The 16,002-nt window shown below is 27.1% G+C and overlaps 1 protein-coding gene and 1 long non-coding RNA gene across 2 annotated transcripts in view; one reads left to right on the forward strand and one right to left on the reverse strand.

Moving 5' to 3' along the window:
• The window catches only part of LOC122505773 (alkaline phosphatase-like), a 178,327-nt gene that overhangs the window by 102,956 nt on the left and 59,369 nt on the right, over positions 1–16,002 (reverse strand). The window lies entirely within an intron of this gene.
• LOC122505775 lies at positions 2,155–6,138 on the forward strand. The gene is made up of 6 exons (XR_006301944.1): positions 2,155–2,196; positions 2,968–3,088; positions 4,738–5,005; positions 5,485–5,575; positions 5,672–5,808; positions 5,902–6,138. It is a non-coding gene; the product is annotated as an uncharacterized LOC122505775 (long non-coding RNA).

The raw sequence follows: 16,002 nt of genomic DNA on the forward strand, positions 1-16,002 counted from the left end.
GACCAGAAAAAATACGAAATTAGGCGGAGAAGTTTATTTTATAAACTTTATTTCTATTTGTTTATAATAATTGTTGCTATTTTAAACAAATTATGAACGAAATCTAATAATATATTTATATATTTTTTTTTTATTTAATATATTTATTACTATTTAATTAAAAATATCTTTTTCAACCTAGTACATTAACAGCAGTCTTCAATGTACAACTAAAGCATTTTTTTCAGATATATTGATGTACTGCTTAATCAATTCAAACTCTGAAATTTATGCTTGTCAATCAAAAACTTTTCTAAACCCTCATTACTTATCATATAAAAGCTTATAAGTCAATTTAACATGCTCTTATTTACTTTATGTTTAGTGAAACATGACATTATCTTCACGATACTGTAAAGTGTTCTAAATAACAACTTAAAGGAAACGCACAATTTTGAATTTATGATATAATTATAAAAGTTTATATTTTTTCAAGTAAAATCAGGTTACTAGTTAATAGTACAAAAGAATTATTTCTTGATAACCTGATTTTACTTGGAAAAATATAAACTTTTATAATTATAATTATCATAAATTTAAAAATAGTGCGTTTCCTTTAAGTTGTTATTTAGAACACTTTACAGTATCGTGAAGATAATATCATGTTTCACTAAACTGAAAGTTTTTTCCTTGAATTTAAAAGTAAATAAGAGTATGTTAAATTAACATATAAGTTTTTTTGCATGATAAGTAATGAGGGTTTAGAAAAGTTTTTGATTGACAAGCATAAATGTCAGAGTTTGAATTGATTAAGCAGTACATCAATATCTGAAAAAAATGTGCTTTAGTTGTACATTGAAGACTGCTGTTAATGTACTAGGCTAAAAAAGATATTTTGAATTAAATAGTAATAAATATCTTCTCTTATTAAATAATAATTTTGAAAATGGAAGAAGTTTATAACACATACTTTTTGGCCAATAAGCTAATTATGTCATTCTCTGGAATGTGGCCTCTTCAACGTAAAAAATATGCATATCCATTACGTACTTTTGCAGTTATGATGTTTATTTTACAATATATACCTATGGTATGTATATTAATTAACCATAATAATCTTCGTAATCTTTCGCACTCTTTCATGTTTTCAATCCCTTAATAATCTTTCGTGTATACCTCTGTTTTTTGTTATGTTTAGTGTATTATATCTAGATATTATGTTGTCATTATTTTTATTCCATAATAATTAATTCAAAACAATTATTTACAATTAATAAATTAAAAGTACTAATTACTAATGAAAACGTGTTTTTTTGAAATAACTTTTTCCTATAAAGAAATTTGAATTCATTTTTGTCAAAATTATATTGCTGGCATGAAAAAAAAAATCGATTCATGTATATAAAGTTTACATTTTATCAATATTTTTATAATTAATAACTATTTTTACATATTCAACAAAAAATTCAAATTTTAATTTTTAAAAATTTATTTTAACATTTCGAAATAATTATTCTACCATAAGAAAAATGAAGCAATTGTGATATAAAAAGTTTTTATTTTACCAAATATTTGTAAAACAATTTAAAAATTATATTCATGTTATGAGCGTCTTACGTTGCTTTTATTTCTTAATTAATTAAAAAAAAAAATGTTTATTAATCTATGAAATGTAATAAAATGTTTTTATTTTTATTTATTCTTTATTTTTACATTGACGCTTTAAACTTTGAAATAAGAAACAAATTATGAACAATTATAAAATTAAAATTCAAGAAATGAAAGAAAACTTTAATATAATTGTTAACAAGTTGCCAGTAATTATTATTAAAATATAAATAAATAAATAAATTAGTTTTAATAGGTAAAATTTGTAATGTTGTGGGTCGTCAGTTATATAGGTAATAATGTATTATTTTGTTTATTTTTTTTTTTGTACTAAACCCACATCTATAGGTAGATTTCCCAAACGTCTTTATGCACAACAGAAGAAGGAGAAAAATACCTTAAACCTCCGAATATTTTAGAATATTTTTGAATTAATTTGATGTGTTTGTAAAATGTTTTTAAATTAATAATTCTTACATATGTCTCTAGTTAGTCAAATTGTATACATCAAGACACAACATGAATGAAATATTCATATGTTTACCAATGTTCTTTAGTACCTTTATTTTATACGTGTGTTATTATTTGCTAATAGGAAGATGTTCTAAGGTACCTAAATTATTAACTTTTGAAAAATAAAATATATACAGTGTCGTTCATAGGATTTTAAGAAATTCGAAAATTGACATCACTATAAACTATTAGTTCTATTAGAAAGCAAAATTTTAAATAATTATTTTATACAAATTTTTACAGGTTTTAAAGTTGTGTAAAGGTAACTTTAAATTTTGTTTATTATTAACTGCAATTAGAAAATGATGAAACATTTATCTAAATTTATTATCTTAAAATTATGGTAGTAGGGAATACATTAATAAACTTTCCAGCTTTACTAGAAATTAAAATAAAAAACTTTTTACCATAATTTTATTTGCTGTATGTAAGGTGAATCCTACTGAGCGGCAGTGTATATATGTTATAGTTAAAGTCCGAAATTCAAGTAATGTGCACATTATAACTAGTTAATCTGCGGATTATCTGATCAAATCCGTTAAAGTTCGAAAGAAAATTTTTTTTTCGAACATTAACTGGTTAATGTCCAGATTAACTAGTTAATGCGAACATTACCGAGTTTACTTTCGTCAAAGTGCGAAAAAATGATTTAACTAAAATAAAACATGAATTATTATTATTATTGCTTCAGAGTAAAATTATTTATTGAATAACAAGTGTACAATATTGGAACTTTTTTAAAAATAAACTTATTACTTCTATATTAAATAATTAATATTAATTATAATTAATTATTATTAAACTTTAACTATAACAAATATACATATAGGTTAAAGTCATAAATATTTATCGAATACTTTGTATTAGCTGGCTGAAATATTAGAGTGGATAGCTAAAGAACATCTGTCACTTCGAAATTTGGAAGATCAGTTAAAAATTTTGCAAAAGGCCGCATATCAAGGGCATTTATTCGTGTATTTTTATATAAGTAAGTTGAAATATTATTTTTACCATTATTTAAAATTTATTGTAAAATTTAATCATGTTTTTAACTTCTTTCACTACAAAAACAAGTATAAAAGATAAGAATAAAAATGAAAAACATAATTAGATTTCTAAAGATCTTATTTTGTTTGGATTTGTAATTTTAATGTGTTCTTATTTTGTTTGATAAAAATCCATATATTTTATTTTAATAATTATTTATTAGCTTTCGCCCGTCGACGACAGGCATCCCACAGTGGCGAAAAATGTACTTTTTCGTTTCAAATCACTTTACGGATCACAATTTTTTACCAAAATGATTTTTCTTTTTTTCTAAATCTTTGTAATCTTTGTAATTAATAACAATAAGTATTAAATAAATCATAAAATCGTTAAAAATATTTTTTATTAGCTTCAATAATTAAGAAAATTAATCAGAAAACCTATTAAAATAATTTTAGATTGTTTCTGATTTATGAAAAAAGTATAACAATTTATTAAATTGTTTAAATACAATCAATTGTTGTTATTTTTTTATAAACTGCAATTCGAGCTAGAAATTTCTATTTTTTTCTCGACTCTGCAATTTGTCATGAATAAAATATCTACTGATAATAAAAAATAATTTATTTAGAGATTGTTTAAACAATTAATTGTTATTATTTTTGTCATAAACTGTACTTAGGGCTAGAAATTATTTTTTCTGTATATTGTACATTTTTTTGTAACTACAACATTCAAGTATCAAATTAAAAATTAATTCAATTTAAACTTTGTTTAAACAATTTATTTTTAGTTAATTTTTCAATTTTGTACTTAAAACTATAAATTTCTAGTTTTTTTTCAATTATTCTGCAATAATAACTTAAACACTTATGTATAATAGAAAAACTAAAAATTTATTATTTAACCATTGCTTAAACAATTTATAGTTTTTTATAGTTTTTTATTTCTTAATTGATGTATTTGGAAAAAACTTAAAAATTTCTAGCCCTAAGTGCACTTTATGAAAAAGAAATTATAGCAGTTTTAAAATAAATTATTTTTTATTTTTTAACATCAGTAGATATTTTACTCATGAAAAATTGCAAAATTAAGAAGAAACCAGAAATTTCTAGCCCTAAGTACAGTTTATAAAAAATAACAACAATTTAATTGTTTAAAAAATTTTATAAATTGTTATACTTTTTTTCATAAATCTTATTTTAATAGCTAAAAATAAATATATTTTTTACGATTTTTTAAATACTTATTGTTATTAAAAAAATGTTTTGAAAAAATCCGAAAATCGAGTTCGAGAGATCGATAGAGAATTTTATTACGAAGATTTAGAAAAGTAGAAAAATCATTTTGGTAAAAAATTGTGACCTGTAGAGTGATTTGAAACAAAAAAGTACATTTTTCGCCACTGTACATCCTTAGATAAATTTAAACTGAAATTACATAAAAATATTAGTGAATGGAATTATATCAAAGTGTATTTAGAAGAGCATAACATAAATATATTGTATATGGATTTTTATCAAATCAAATAAGATCACACCAGAAATAGATTTCGTTTTATATCATAACATCAAGAAAGATATTTTCTTCTTTTCTAAATAACATTCGAAATTAATAAGCTAACAAACTATTTTATATTTTCTTTCTCAGTTACAACAGCAATTTCATCTACAGTATATGTTGGAGTAGTAATAACACCTGCATGTTTGGATATATATTTTCCAATAGAAAATTTTACTCGACCAAAAATGTATATTGCGCAAGTTGATTACTACTTCTTTGAAGCTGATGATTACTTCTTTTATATAACTTTGTTTTCTTTTTCAAATGCTATCTTTACTATTATTGCAGTCACCTCTCCAGATTTATTATTATTCACCTTATGTCAACATTCTTATGGAATGTTTAAAGTTTTTAGGTTTTTATTATTTTTTAAGTTTCAAGCAAATAAATGCAAACAAATATGTGCATATCTCTAGAACCTTTAACATTTCAATGAGAAAAAATTTGTTAATTTTTTTTAGCACAGTATTGAAACTCTGTCTACATAAACTTTAAGAAATAAGCTCAAACTTTAATATTTCCAACAAAAAAAAAGTTATTGAAATTATCAAAATATATGTGAGGGACATGAAAATTAAAGGTTCCAGAGATATGCTATTGATAATAATTTTCTTTTATTAGTTTTAAATATGGTTTCAATTATAATAGGCGTAAGCTACTCAACTTGAATGAAATTAGTGATTCAAAAAATTATGAGATAAATATTTATAACGAAACCATCAACTGTATGAAGTTTTACTATAAAATAATACAGTTAGTTTACTATTTAATATGTTAATTATAATAAAGAAGTATTGTTTATTGGTATTCTTTTCTTTTTTAATTTTTCTACAGGTTTGTGGATAAAGTAAACTACTGTTATTCACCGTATTTATTTGTTAGAACTACTGTTGAAATAATATTGATAAGTTTCACAGGAGCAATGGTTGGTAATTAAATAATAGCACCAGATTGTGCTACATAATATCTGTGATTGTTTTTTTTTTACGAATAATTAAAATTTTTATATTTTTATATTTAGGTTGTCATAAAACTGCATGAAACATACTTCTTTTTGATGTTTTTAAGTTATTTATGCATCTTAATGTTTCATTTACTTTTAATATCAATTTTTGGTCAACAAATATTAAGTCAAAGTGAAAATGTCCATAATTACTTGTAAGTAAAATAATAATTTTTTAAATGTAAATTTTTAATATTTGGTATTCAGTGGAATTACCATCTTTTTGTGATGTCTGATCATTGTTTTAGATTTGATGTAAATTGGTATGAATTTTCCCAGCCGACACGAAAGATAATCTATATGGCTTTGATGAAAAGTTCACAATTTTCTTGTCTTACTATTGGAAAATTTGGAATTCTTAATATTGAAACATACAGTTCTGTAAGAAGTCATAAATAATTTTTTATTCATTTTTGTCTTTATTTTTTAAGTAATTAGTTTTTTTTTATTCAGCTTGTACGCCTGATATTTTCCTACTTAAGTGTATTAATAACAATGAACTTGTAAGGATTTTTTGGAACATAAAATATATACCTTACCTTTGAGAATTGATGATCAAGCTTTGGATATGTTTATCAGTAATTCTATAAAAATTACATGTTTTATGTATTTCGACAAAAAGTTTATATGTATCTAAAGATATTATTTTGTAAATTAGGCAAATAAAGACAGTATAATTAAAGAGATATTAACTCAAAATTTTTGTTACAAATACAATGATAACACTCAGCCATTCAGAAGACAAACTGGTGGGTTCAACACCCTCTAATCGTTATTCTGGAAGAAAGATTTTAATTTTCTCAACTCTTTTTCTTTTTGCTTTATTCTTCTTTTATTGACTGTATCTCTTCTCTAAATCACAGAAAATGCTAAGGTTCCTAAATAAATTCCATTTTGAAAAATATTTTTTAAACTCTTAAAAAGAATAATAATGTTTTGAAGTTACGTTTTGTAAAGATCGATGAAAATACTAAATGGACAGGTATAGTTAATAATTTATCGATTTGGCAAAAGCACCACAAATCGCAGCTTTAATCGTGAATAATAACCATTAGGCGCCTAATGGGATCGTGGGAGCGACGGGTAATCGGGAATGGAAGAGGAATAGATAACGAGACACGGATGATGAAGAGTGTGAAGTAAAACACACCCACAAAATGTATTATGTGCATCATTGGGAGTTTAATAATATTATTTAGGGTCCCATTTTCCAATAAACTATAGAATGTAAAAAAAAATCCACTTAATATCATTAAAAAAAACGAAAATATTAAATCAATTCAAAAGATCTCATTGAATCTAAAATTCTTGTTCTGGGTTATGGTAATTTTAAAATATGTTAATGACAAAGATAAAGGTATTCTCATTCAGGGATTTTCCATTTAAAGTGACACGAACTGTGGAAAATGCATCACTGACAGTCCTTGTAAATGTCGGCAGTTAAAGTTTAATTGAAACACGGTAATACGTGCGTGCTATTGGCCAAAATAGTGGACCGAAAGCACGAACGAGTCTGCTAACTTTCTCGTCTGGATATAATTATTTGAAGGAGTTAAATCCATAACGTATAAACTAGAGAACAAAGTTATTACTAATTATAAAAATTAATGTACTTTTCATTATTACTATTTCTTCAATCCATTTCTAATATTTACAAAAACTCAAACATCCCTCTCCCATAAGTTATTTAATGTAAAAGATCCAATCAGTAGATTAATGATATGGAGACTAATGCAAAAGTTGTTAAGAAATTTTCTTCAATGAAGAAAAAACAATTCTAAAATAAATTCAATGTGAAATAGAAAGAGATTTGCAAAGATATTACAAACAATACACCACTTTTCTAACCAACTGAATATTCTAAAAAATAATCGAAGTGAATGTTTCAAAGAGAGAAGAAGACTTATCGCCTTTTATATGTTCTTTGATAAAACGGCAAACTCTTTCAAAAACCAATTCCCCGTTTTCATTAAGTTTAAATAGAGTATATTTATTCAATGGACACTGTAGAACAAATTTTAGAAACGTCTACTTTCCTTTGACAGCGTAAATTGAATTTTGGAAACCTGCTCTTTGACTCCTTTTAACCTCACATGTTACAAATTCAACGATCAATAGCTTTAAGAACTCCCCTAATTTAATCATCTTGTAGTAATAATATTTCCTCATAGTTCGAAAGTGATATAGTCCATCCCTTTAATACAATGTTGCCTAGAAGTTGAAATCTAGAGAGTATACTCCTTTACTGGTTAGATGATGTCCATGAGTAAAATTGCGTCGTTCCAATGCTTCCTAAGATGACATTGTTATGATTCTCTAACGCGAGTTGAAATGAGCTTACCAAGTTTTGGGAACTGTTGAACCGTGGATAAACTCAGATAGGACGACGTCGTATGCTTTCGGAATTCCGCATGAAGCTTCTTATTCCCGCCGAAATATATACGTCAAGTTTGTATCTTCTTATGTGCATAACAGGATTATTTTTTAGCCAAACTTTTCTTTTACTTTACTTCAAAAGACATATCAAATTTTTAAGTAACTTAAATTTAAATATTTTCTAAAGTGTATATTATTTTACGTTGTTTTTAATAACGTATTTCATCATTTAATAATATCTAATCGAATATTTTCAATTTTCATAAAATAATCATAAGGAAATGGGAAATTAATCCGGCATGATGAAATTAATTTCAGTTTCAAAGCGAAGCCGCAGTAGTTTGTATAAGTTATAGATTACAAAGAGGATCATGCAAGAAGTAAGATCAAGTTATCAATTAGATGGTAAATTCTTGATACTTTGTTTAAATAATTTTAAAACCATTTTACATTTTACTTGATTTGAGAATTTTATCTGTGAACAAACCAATAAATTAAATGGAACATATTCCGTGAAGCCAACAATCGTTTTAATACTTGTGAACTTCCACTGTTCAAGAAGAACTTAGTCTGCAAAAATCTAACTCATATTCGTCACCGAGCTAAATAGAAGTCATCCTGCAAATTTCTACCTGAGATTTTTTTGTGAAAATCTAAAATTGGTTAAGCACTCTTGAAGCATCAGGATATTCAGTGTATTCTATTGGGATCCTAGGATCTGGTTTTCGAGCTAAACAACAGAACATGTACAGTATTGTTAAAGTTCACAATAGACATTAAATTTGTCTTACCTTGGTCCTAGATTTCAAAGAGTTTATAATGGAAATGGTGATTTTTCAGAATGAGATAAACTTAAATGTATCACTCTCCCAGGGCGTATCACTCTCATCGTTGATTTTTAACTAGATCTTGGGGATCAGCTTCAATACTGTAAATACCATAAATATGCAGACGATTTTAAGTCTTATCTTTCAGGTCCACTGTCATCGCTTACTGATTTAATTTGAATGATTCAAATAGATATTGATTGTTAAGTGGGCGGGTGACTTGTTCTTAATTCGAATAAGACTCAGGCTATGGTAATTTCTTCCAAACCAATAAACTTTCTACTGATACATTACTAACTTTTCCACAGCTTTTGGTTGGTTAAATCTCTTATATACAATATAGAGTAAAGTTGGGATTATTGAACGTTGCAACTAGAAGACAATTTTTTATAGGAAATTTGTTCTACTCAATATTTATTAACAAGAGTTATCTTTATGATTTGTTCGAGTTTTCGGATTCGGATGAACTAAATCTTAACAGGCTTCGAGAAAAAAAATCAGTATATCATGTACTATTCCTTGAAGGGCTAATTAGCTCTAGGAACTTCGAACATTTAAATAAATAAATATTGGGATATGACTGACATGGATATGTTTGGTAGACCTTGTGGTGTCGGGGCTTTTCACTAAATGACAACCAAAACAGAAGGATGATAATGGGTGATTACAAAAATGAGGAGTACCTGCGGGGAAATGCTTCGGCAAACCCCTCACTGGTTCCCGTCATCGAGAACCTAGCGCAAGCAGCATCTGAACTTGACATCGCAAGCTGCAATGAAGATACAAATAACTTCATTAGGCCAACGGGATGAAGTGACAGAATGTATTGATAGAATTGCATAGGAGGTCAGCAAAAATGCTGAAGTCTTGTGAAGTACAGTAGAATGTCAACATGGCAATTAAGGGAGGGACTTAAAAGTCTTACAGCGCTCATACAGGAAGTAAGATCCACGCATGTAGAAGGAGCCAAAAAAGGACTTAAAGAAGAAGAAGAAACCTCCTGAAATGTCTTGTGGTGAGATCAACAGGGGTCGAACCTATAAGAAGGCAGTAAACCACGAAAGCCACCAAGATCAGCAATTATTGTTAATGTGGTTAACGATCTTAAGGTTACCTAAGGATAACGACTTTTGCTCAATAAGGTGCAAATGGCGGATCGAAAGGTAACACTGGAGATCCTCGACCTGAATTCCCTTACTGCGAAAGACGAAGTCCAGGAAACCTTGGTGCAGATTTTAGGGACACCATCACTTGGTAGAAAAGTGACCTAAACCCACGAAGTTTGAAGCCAATAGGTAGTTCCTTGGGTTGAAGAATAGTCCAGTACAAGACGAAAGTGGTTATTACTGGATCGACCAGAACAAGAATAGCAGTCATCCCCACATAACTTTGAATTTAATCCAGGTATCTGAAAATATACACATTTTCCATTTACGACTCCAAAAAAAAGAATCACTTTTATTTTTAACAATTCTTTCTTTACATATTATACTAAAAGCAAAAACCATTTTTTTAACAATCTTTTTGTACACTAATATTATTCTGGCATAAAAAAGCTATAAAACAAATTCTGTTTGGAAATGTGCTCTATTTGCTTCCACCAAATCCATGTATATTTTTTTGCAATCAGAATATTTGCTTTTATTTTAACCACATACGAGAACTATTGTTTTCTATATTACAAAATGTGATTGACTAACTGAAAATGAATATTTGAATTATCTTTTTAACCTTTATATATATGTTCCACATATTTGGATGTGTCAATTCATTGATGTCGTTTTAGTATGTCGTTCCATTGCAGACATTTCATGCTTTATGCGTGCTTTTAATATGAAATGTCATTTCAGTACTGTATATGTATATATAAATACCTTACGAACCATCTGCGAATCATCATATAGGAAAATTTCATTTTACAAAATTATTTACTTTAATGTACGCTTCATGCACGAGTATCTCATTGAAAAATATAATGATGGATTAAAAATTAAAAATTCATACTGTTTTGAATCTTTCATTAATTAAAAACATGGTAGAAGAAATGTTTCATTATAATGTATAATAAAATATTGATAATTTAAAAAAAAGGAAAATTTTAATTAACAAAGCTGCTTGTGTAAATGTCATATTTATAATCACATCAAGGTTTTTAGTGAAGAAAGTGAAATTCATTTTCAGTGAGAGAAAATTTATGAATGTCTATTATCAAGAGTCATTTTCCAGATGAGTACTGTAGTCGTATAAATAGAGCTCCTATTATTCACAGTTGGATTGATGAATGCTTTCATTACAGCCGCGATGGATGATCATTCGAATGCTGACTGTTTTTTAGTGACCGTCATGACGCACGGCGAATTTGGATTTTTGCATTCGACCGTCGAACTATATCCAGTTGATACTCTGTGGAATTTTTTTCACCGCTGATAAATGCACAACTCTCACAGGAAAACCAAAATTGTTTTTCATGCACGTATGAAAAATCGACGCAATTCCGTTTTTACGTGTAAAATAGAAAAATTGATTGTTTCTTTATTTTTCCGTTTTTACAAATCCACCTGTTCACATTGTATTTTCCGAATACAATTAAATTTCTCAAAAAAACATGTAATAGAATTTTAATCTTTTTCATTTCATTTATACTATTGAGAAACTAAAACTACTTTCTAAAATATGAAAATCAAAAAAGGTATTTTATTAATTGCGTATAAATATTGTTTTAAAATGAAATTGAAAAAGTCAGATTGTCAACTTGAGAAGTTTTTTTTTACTACTCTAGAAAATTAAAGAATAATACGAAAAAGATATAAACTTAAATTATAAGCTAACCACTAATTAGATGACGAAAAGTTTAATTAGTTGAACTTGAGTTTAAGAAGTTCTCTTCTCACAAAGTACGAAAGAATTTCATAGTTCTATAACTCTTATGCAATGTCACGTGCTTACGAGTATACTCTCAGAAGATGCAAAGTACGACGAAGAAAAGAGAAAACCTAGACTACATGTTCCTTTATACTTGCTAATGTTTCAAAGAATATCACTTCTGTAAAAGAGACTACTTCTTCCAGTATCGATTTGAGTTGGGTTGATCGATTATTAACTAATTAAAGGATGAGGGTCAGTCAAGATTTTTATTTTATTTTTTGCATTTTTTAAAAGTTAGTACACACTGTCTTCTCTAATTTTTAATTTGTTTGTTTCAGATCTGGGAAGTCAATTAAAAATTTTTAAATTTTATAAGTATGCTGATGATTTCAAATTTTATCTTTCCGATCCATTATCATATTTGTCTGATCTGTTAAAAACGATTCAAATAAATATAGATTATGTTGAGCGATGGACTTGCCTTGAATGCTAATAAAACACAAGCAATGGTAATCTCAGTTTCTAGACAACCGTCTATTGAATTATTAATGGGTATAACACCTCTTGTATTAGAGGGGTAAGGTCATTGCAATTTAAGGAAACAGTGAAGGATCTTGGTCTGATGTTAAATTAAATTAAATTAATTAAATTAATTAAATTAATTAAATAAACTTGAAAGATCCTTAAATGCTTGCATTCGTTTTATTTATGACCTTCCTGAGTTTGAGCATATAACACAATATAGAATCAAGTCTGGGTTATTAAATGTTGCAACTCGTAGATAGTTATTCATGTTTTATAATAAACAAACATAAGCTTTTGTTAACCATACGTATGTGCAATTTAATTGACAGGGTTAATTCAGTTAAAGATCTTGGTACACATATGTATGTCTCCTTAAGATTTAATATCCCAGTTCGCATAATTGTTAGAGAGGTGAACATATGTTTGGGCTTTGTTATGCGCGCACATGTCGTAAATTTAATGATTCAACGATTGTTCTATGATTCAATGGGAACAAAATTGGAATCAGGTTCTGTTACCTATTATATAATTTGTCAGTTCTTATCATTATTAACAGACGATTTTTCAAAAGATTTTTCTAAATTGACGTATTTATTGTTAAACTACTCCATATATTTATTAACTTATCTTTTTAATTCCGGATTAATTAGTAATCATTTATAATTACATTAGAATTGAATATTTTGAAATATCAAATGCTTTGAATTAAATTAATCATCTATGAATACCTACATGATGATGTAGTACAAGTGATCCTGTTGACATTAAGTGTTTTGTTGGTGCTGTCGAATTATGTTCTAGTAAGAGGTCAAAGGGTCTGCTGGATGAATTGGCGAATCTAATTGAATTAAAGCATGCATTCAGTCAGTTTGGCTTTACTTCTAAGTAGGCAATTATAATTCTGTTGTTAATACTGAATCACAAACTTGAGCCATGTCTAATTTAAAAACTAATCATTATTACAATAATGTAGTGCTTTAATAAACATTATTGTTTAATAATCTTAATTTCATATTAATAAATGTTTTATATTGTAAATTAAAATTCTTTCACAATATTATATTTTCAGTAGAGGAAATTTTCATTTTGATAGAATAAACATTTTGCTGTTTGATGTTTTCAGAAGTAAACTGACGTGTTCTATTTTCTGTGAAGAAAGAAAAAATAGGCATGAGTTTTACACTCACGTCCAATGATCAATAATCGTGGACAAGGCAGACCGGAGGTATTCACGTACTGCGGTATTAAGGGAGGCTGGAGAACTTTATCATGAACCTAGCTTAAGGGGTTAGGGGCAGTTGGGGTCATGAAAAATATGAACATTTTAAATAATCTTCTTTGGTGGTAGAGTATTATTTTTTTCCTAAAACGAATTAATTAGTGTTTTTACACTTTATTTAGTTCATACCACAAAAATTTGTTGTTACACGTTTGTCAACTTTTAACACTATATTAATTTTACAGAATTAAGCAATTTTTTTTACCCTTATAATTGGACAGGATTTTCAATTACATCCAAGAATGCGGGGAAGGCAAAATTCAAACATAAATTTTCTGACAATTCATTAGCATCAGAGCGGACATATCAAAAGTTGAAACTTTGGCGACGTGAATTTGCAGACATTGAATTATGTAAAAGGATTAGTTTGCGATGATTAAATTTTCTAAAATTTTAATATAGATTCATGATTAGTTTAAGGAATTAAAGAAGAGCACTTCTATATTATTTTAGAGAACTATTTTCCATGACCGTTAACCACAAGATTTTCCGATGCGAACCAAAAGCTACCCATGGAATTTAAGCGGGAACGTCTACTTCTAATTTCCGAGTAGCTCAAGTTACCACCTCTGGACTCTATCTTGGTGACAGTTGGAATTTTGTGACAGAAGCTCTTATGCACAGTCCCTTAATCCTGTCAGTCCTTTCTTGTAATATAATTAAACGTTGAGGATAGAATTTTACATATCAAGTCACTGACATTCAAAACTTCTGGAGTTTCAAAGTTTTTAAAATTTTAATGTTTGCTTGATGACATCAGCAGTATTTAAGGGGTTATATCCACTTAGGATTAGGAATCCGCTTTCAGAAGCGGATTTCTATTATTATTTTGTTTATTCCTTCGATTAATCACAGGATAATCTATTATATGAACGAAAATTTTTTGGTTTTTTCATTTTAGATGATCCAGTCCAGAAGTATCCTGCTCACCCCAAGATGCCTCGCTTCGGAGAATTCTTTATAGAAGTTTAAACAAAAATTACTTTTATAAATAAAATATGTCAAAATAAAGTTCAAAGTACCTTTTATATGTGGCTTAATTTTTAAATTGAAACACTCAATAGTTTTCGAGAAATAAATTAATTTCTATTAATTAATATTGATTAGGATGTAAAGCTCATGTTACTGATATATTCCAGAAATGAGATTAGAGAGAAAATTTGTATTCATATTATTTACTCCAGGTGTATTTGAAAATTGAGAATAGAAAAAAATTCTATATTGAAGATAGTAGTTTAAATAAAAGTGTCTTTTGTAGTTGGTAAATTGTAATATGAAAAATTTTTCTTCATGCTGAAGAGCTATTTGCACATTTCTCTTATAAATTTCCGAGAAATTTAATATATCACGTTCTTTCAAGAATAATATTTTTACTCTTAAATTTTCAAGTAAATTCCTGAAAATAATATATATTAGAATAAAGAAATAAAATTCATGTGAATCATTAATACAACATTGAAAATATTTTCCCATTCAATTGTGTAATTATTTCATACCTGAGATTAAAAGTATAACATTTTGGCGTCAATTGAATTCTACGATCTGAAAACTCCGAGTTCGTTAAAGCGACTGTCCCTAGGATTTATTGAATTGCCCCACGCTACGCTGCGACAACTCGAAAAAGGAGTGCAACCGTAAACCGATAAATTATCTGAGCACCATTTCAAATGGAAAAGAGAGAAGAGAAGCCAAAGGGCAAGAGAGATGAGAAGAATGAGGCGCAGGAAAAAGCAGAATCACTGGGATACATCGCGTTTAAGTTGCGAAAAAATGTTACAAGACAATGGGATTGTGTCTTTAATTTTACTTAAAGATTAAGTTATTCCTTTTATTTTATTCTTTCAAATCATCAGATTTATACAAAAAAAAAAATGTTGAAAGCGTCAAATTTTGAGTAGAAAATTTAATTTATTTAAATTCATAACTCATAAATTATATTAATATAATATATATATATAACAAACAAATATGAGGAACTTGAAGAATAAGAAATTAGATTTAAATTCTTTTAATTTGCTTTGAAAAGAAAAACAAATCAAGTTAAATTATTTTAAACTTTTTTTTTTCTTATTTATATAAACATTTCATAATCATTCCATTAAAAGTGAATTAAAATTCTGAAAGTAAAATCTATTTAAACTTTTTTAGTATAGGATTCAAGATTCTTGGAAGTTATGAGAGAATTTTTAACTTTTCTCATGTAAAATGATCTCAAAATACTTTAAAAACTGCGTTGGTTCACGTGATTCTACAAATGAATGTTCTTTGGTAAGTTTTTTTTTCTGGTGAAATACTTTTGTAATGAATATTTTGAATCTGAGTAAATGGAGAAAAATTGCAATTAATGAAAATGTCAATTTTTTATCATATCAGAGGAAGATTTACACATTTGAACATTGATAAATCCACAAGGTTTTAGTGATAAGCTTAGCTAACATTTTGGTTAAAGCAGACAACTTTCAAGGATGGAGATTTAA

The sequence above is a fragment of the Leptopilina heterotoma genome, unplaced genomic scaffold, assembly GCF_015476425.1.
Source record: "Leptopilina heterotoma isolate Lh14 unplaced genomic scaffold, ASM1547642v1 Lhet_369, whole genome shotgun sequence".
Taxonomy (NCBI): domain Eukaryota; kingdom Metazoa; phylum Arthropoda; class Insecta; order Hymenoptera; family Figitidae; genus Leptopilina; species Leptopilina heterotoma.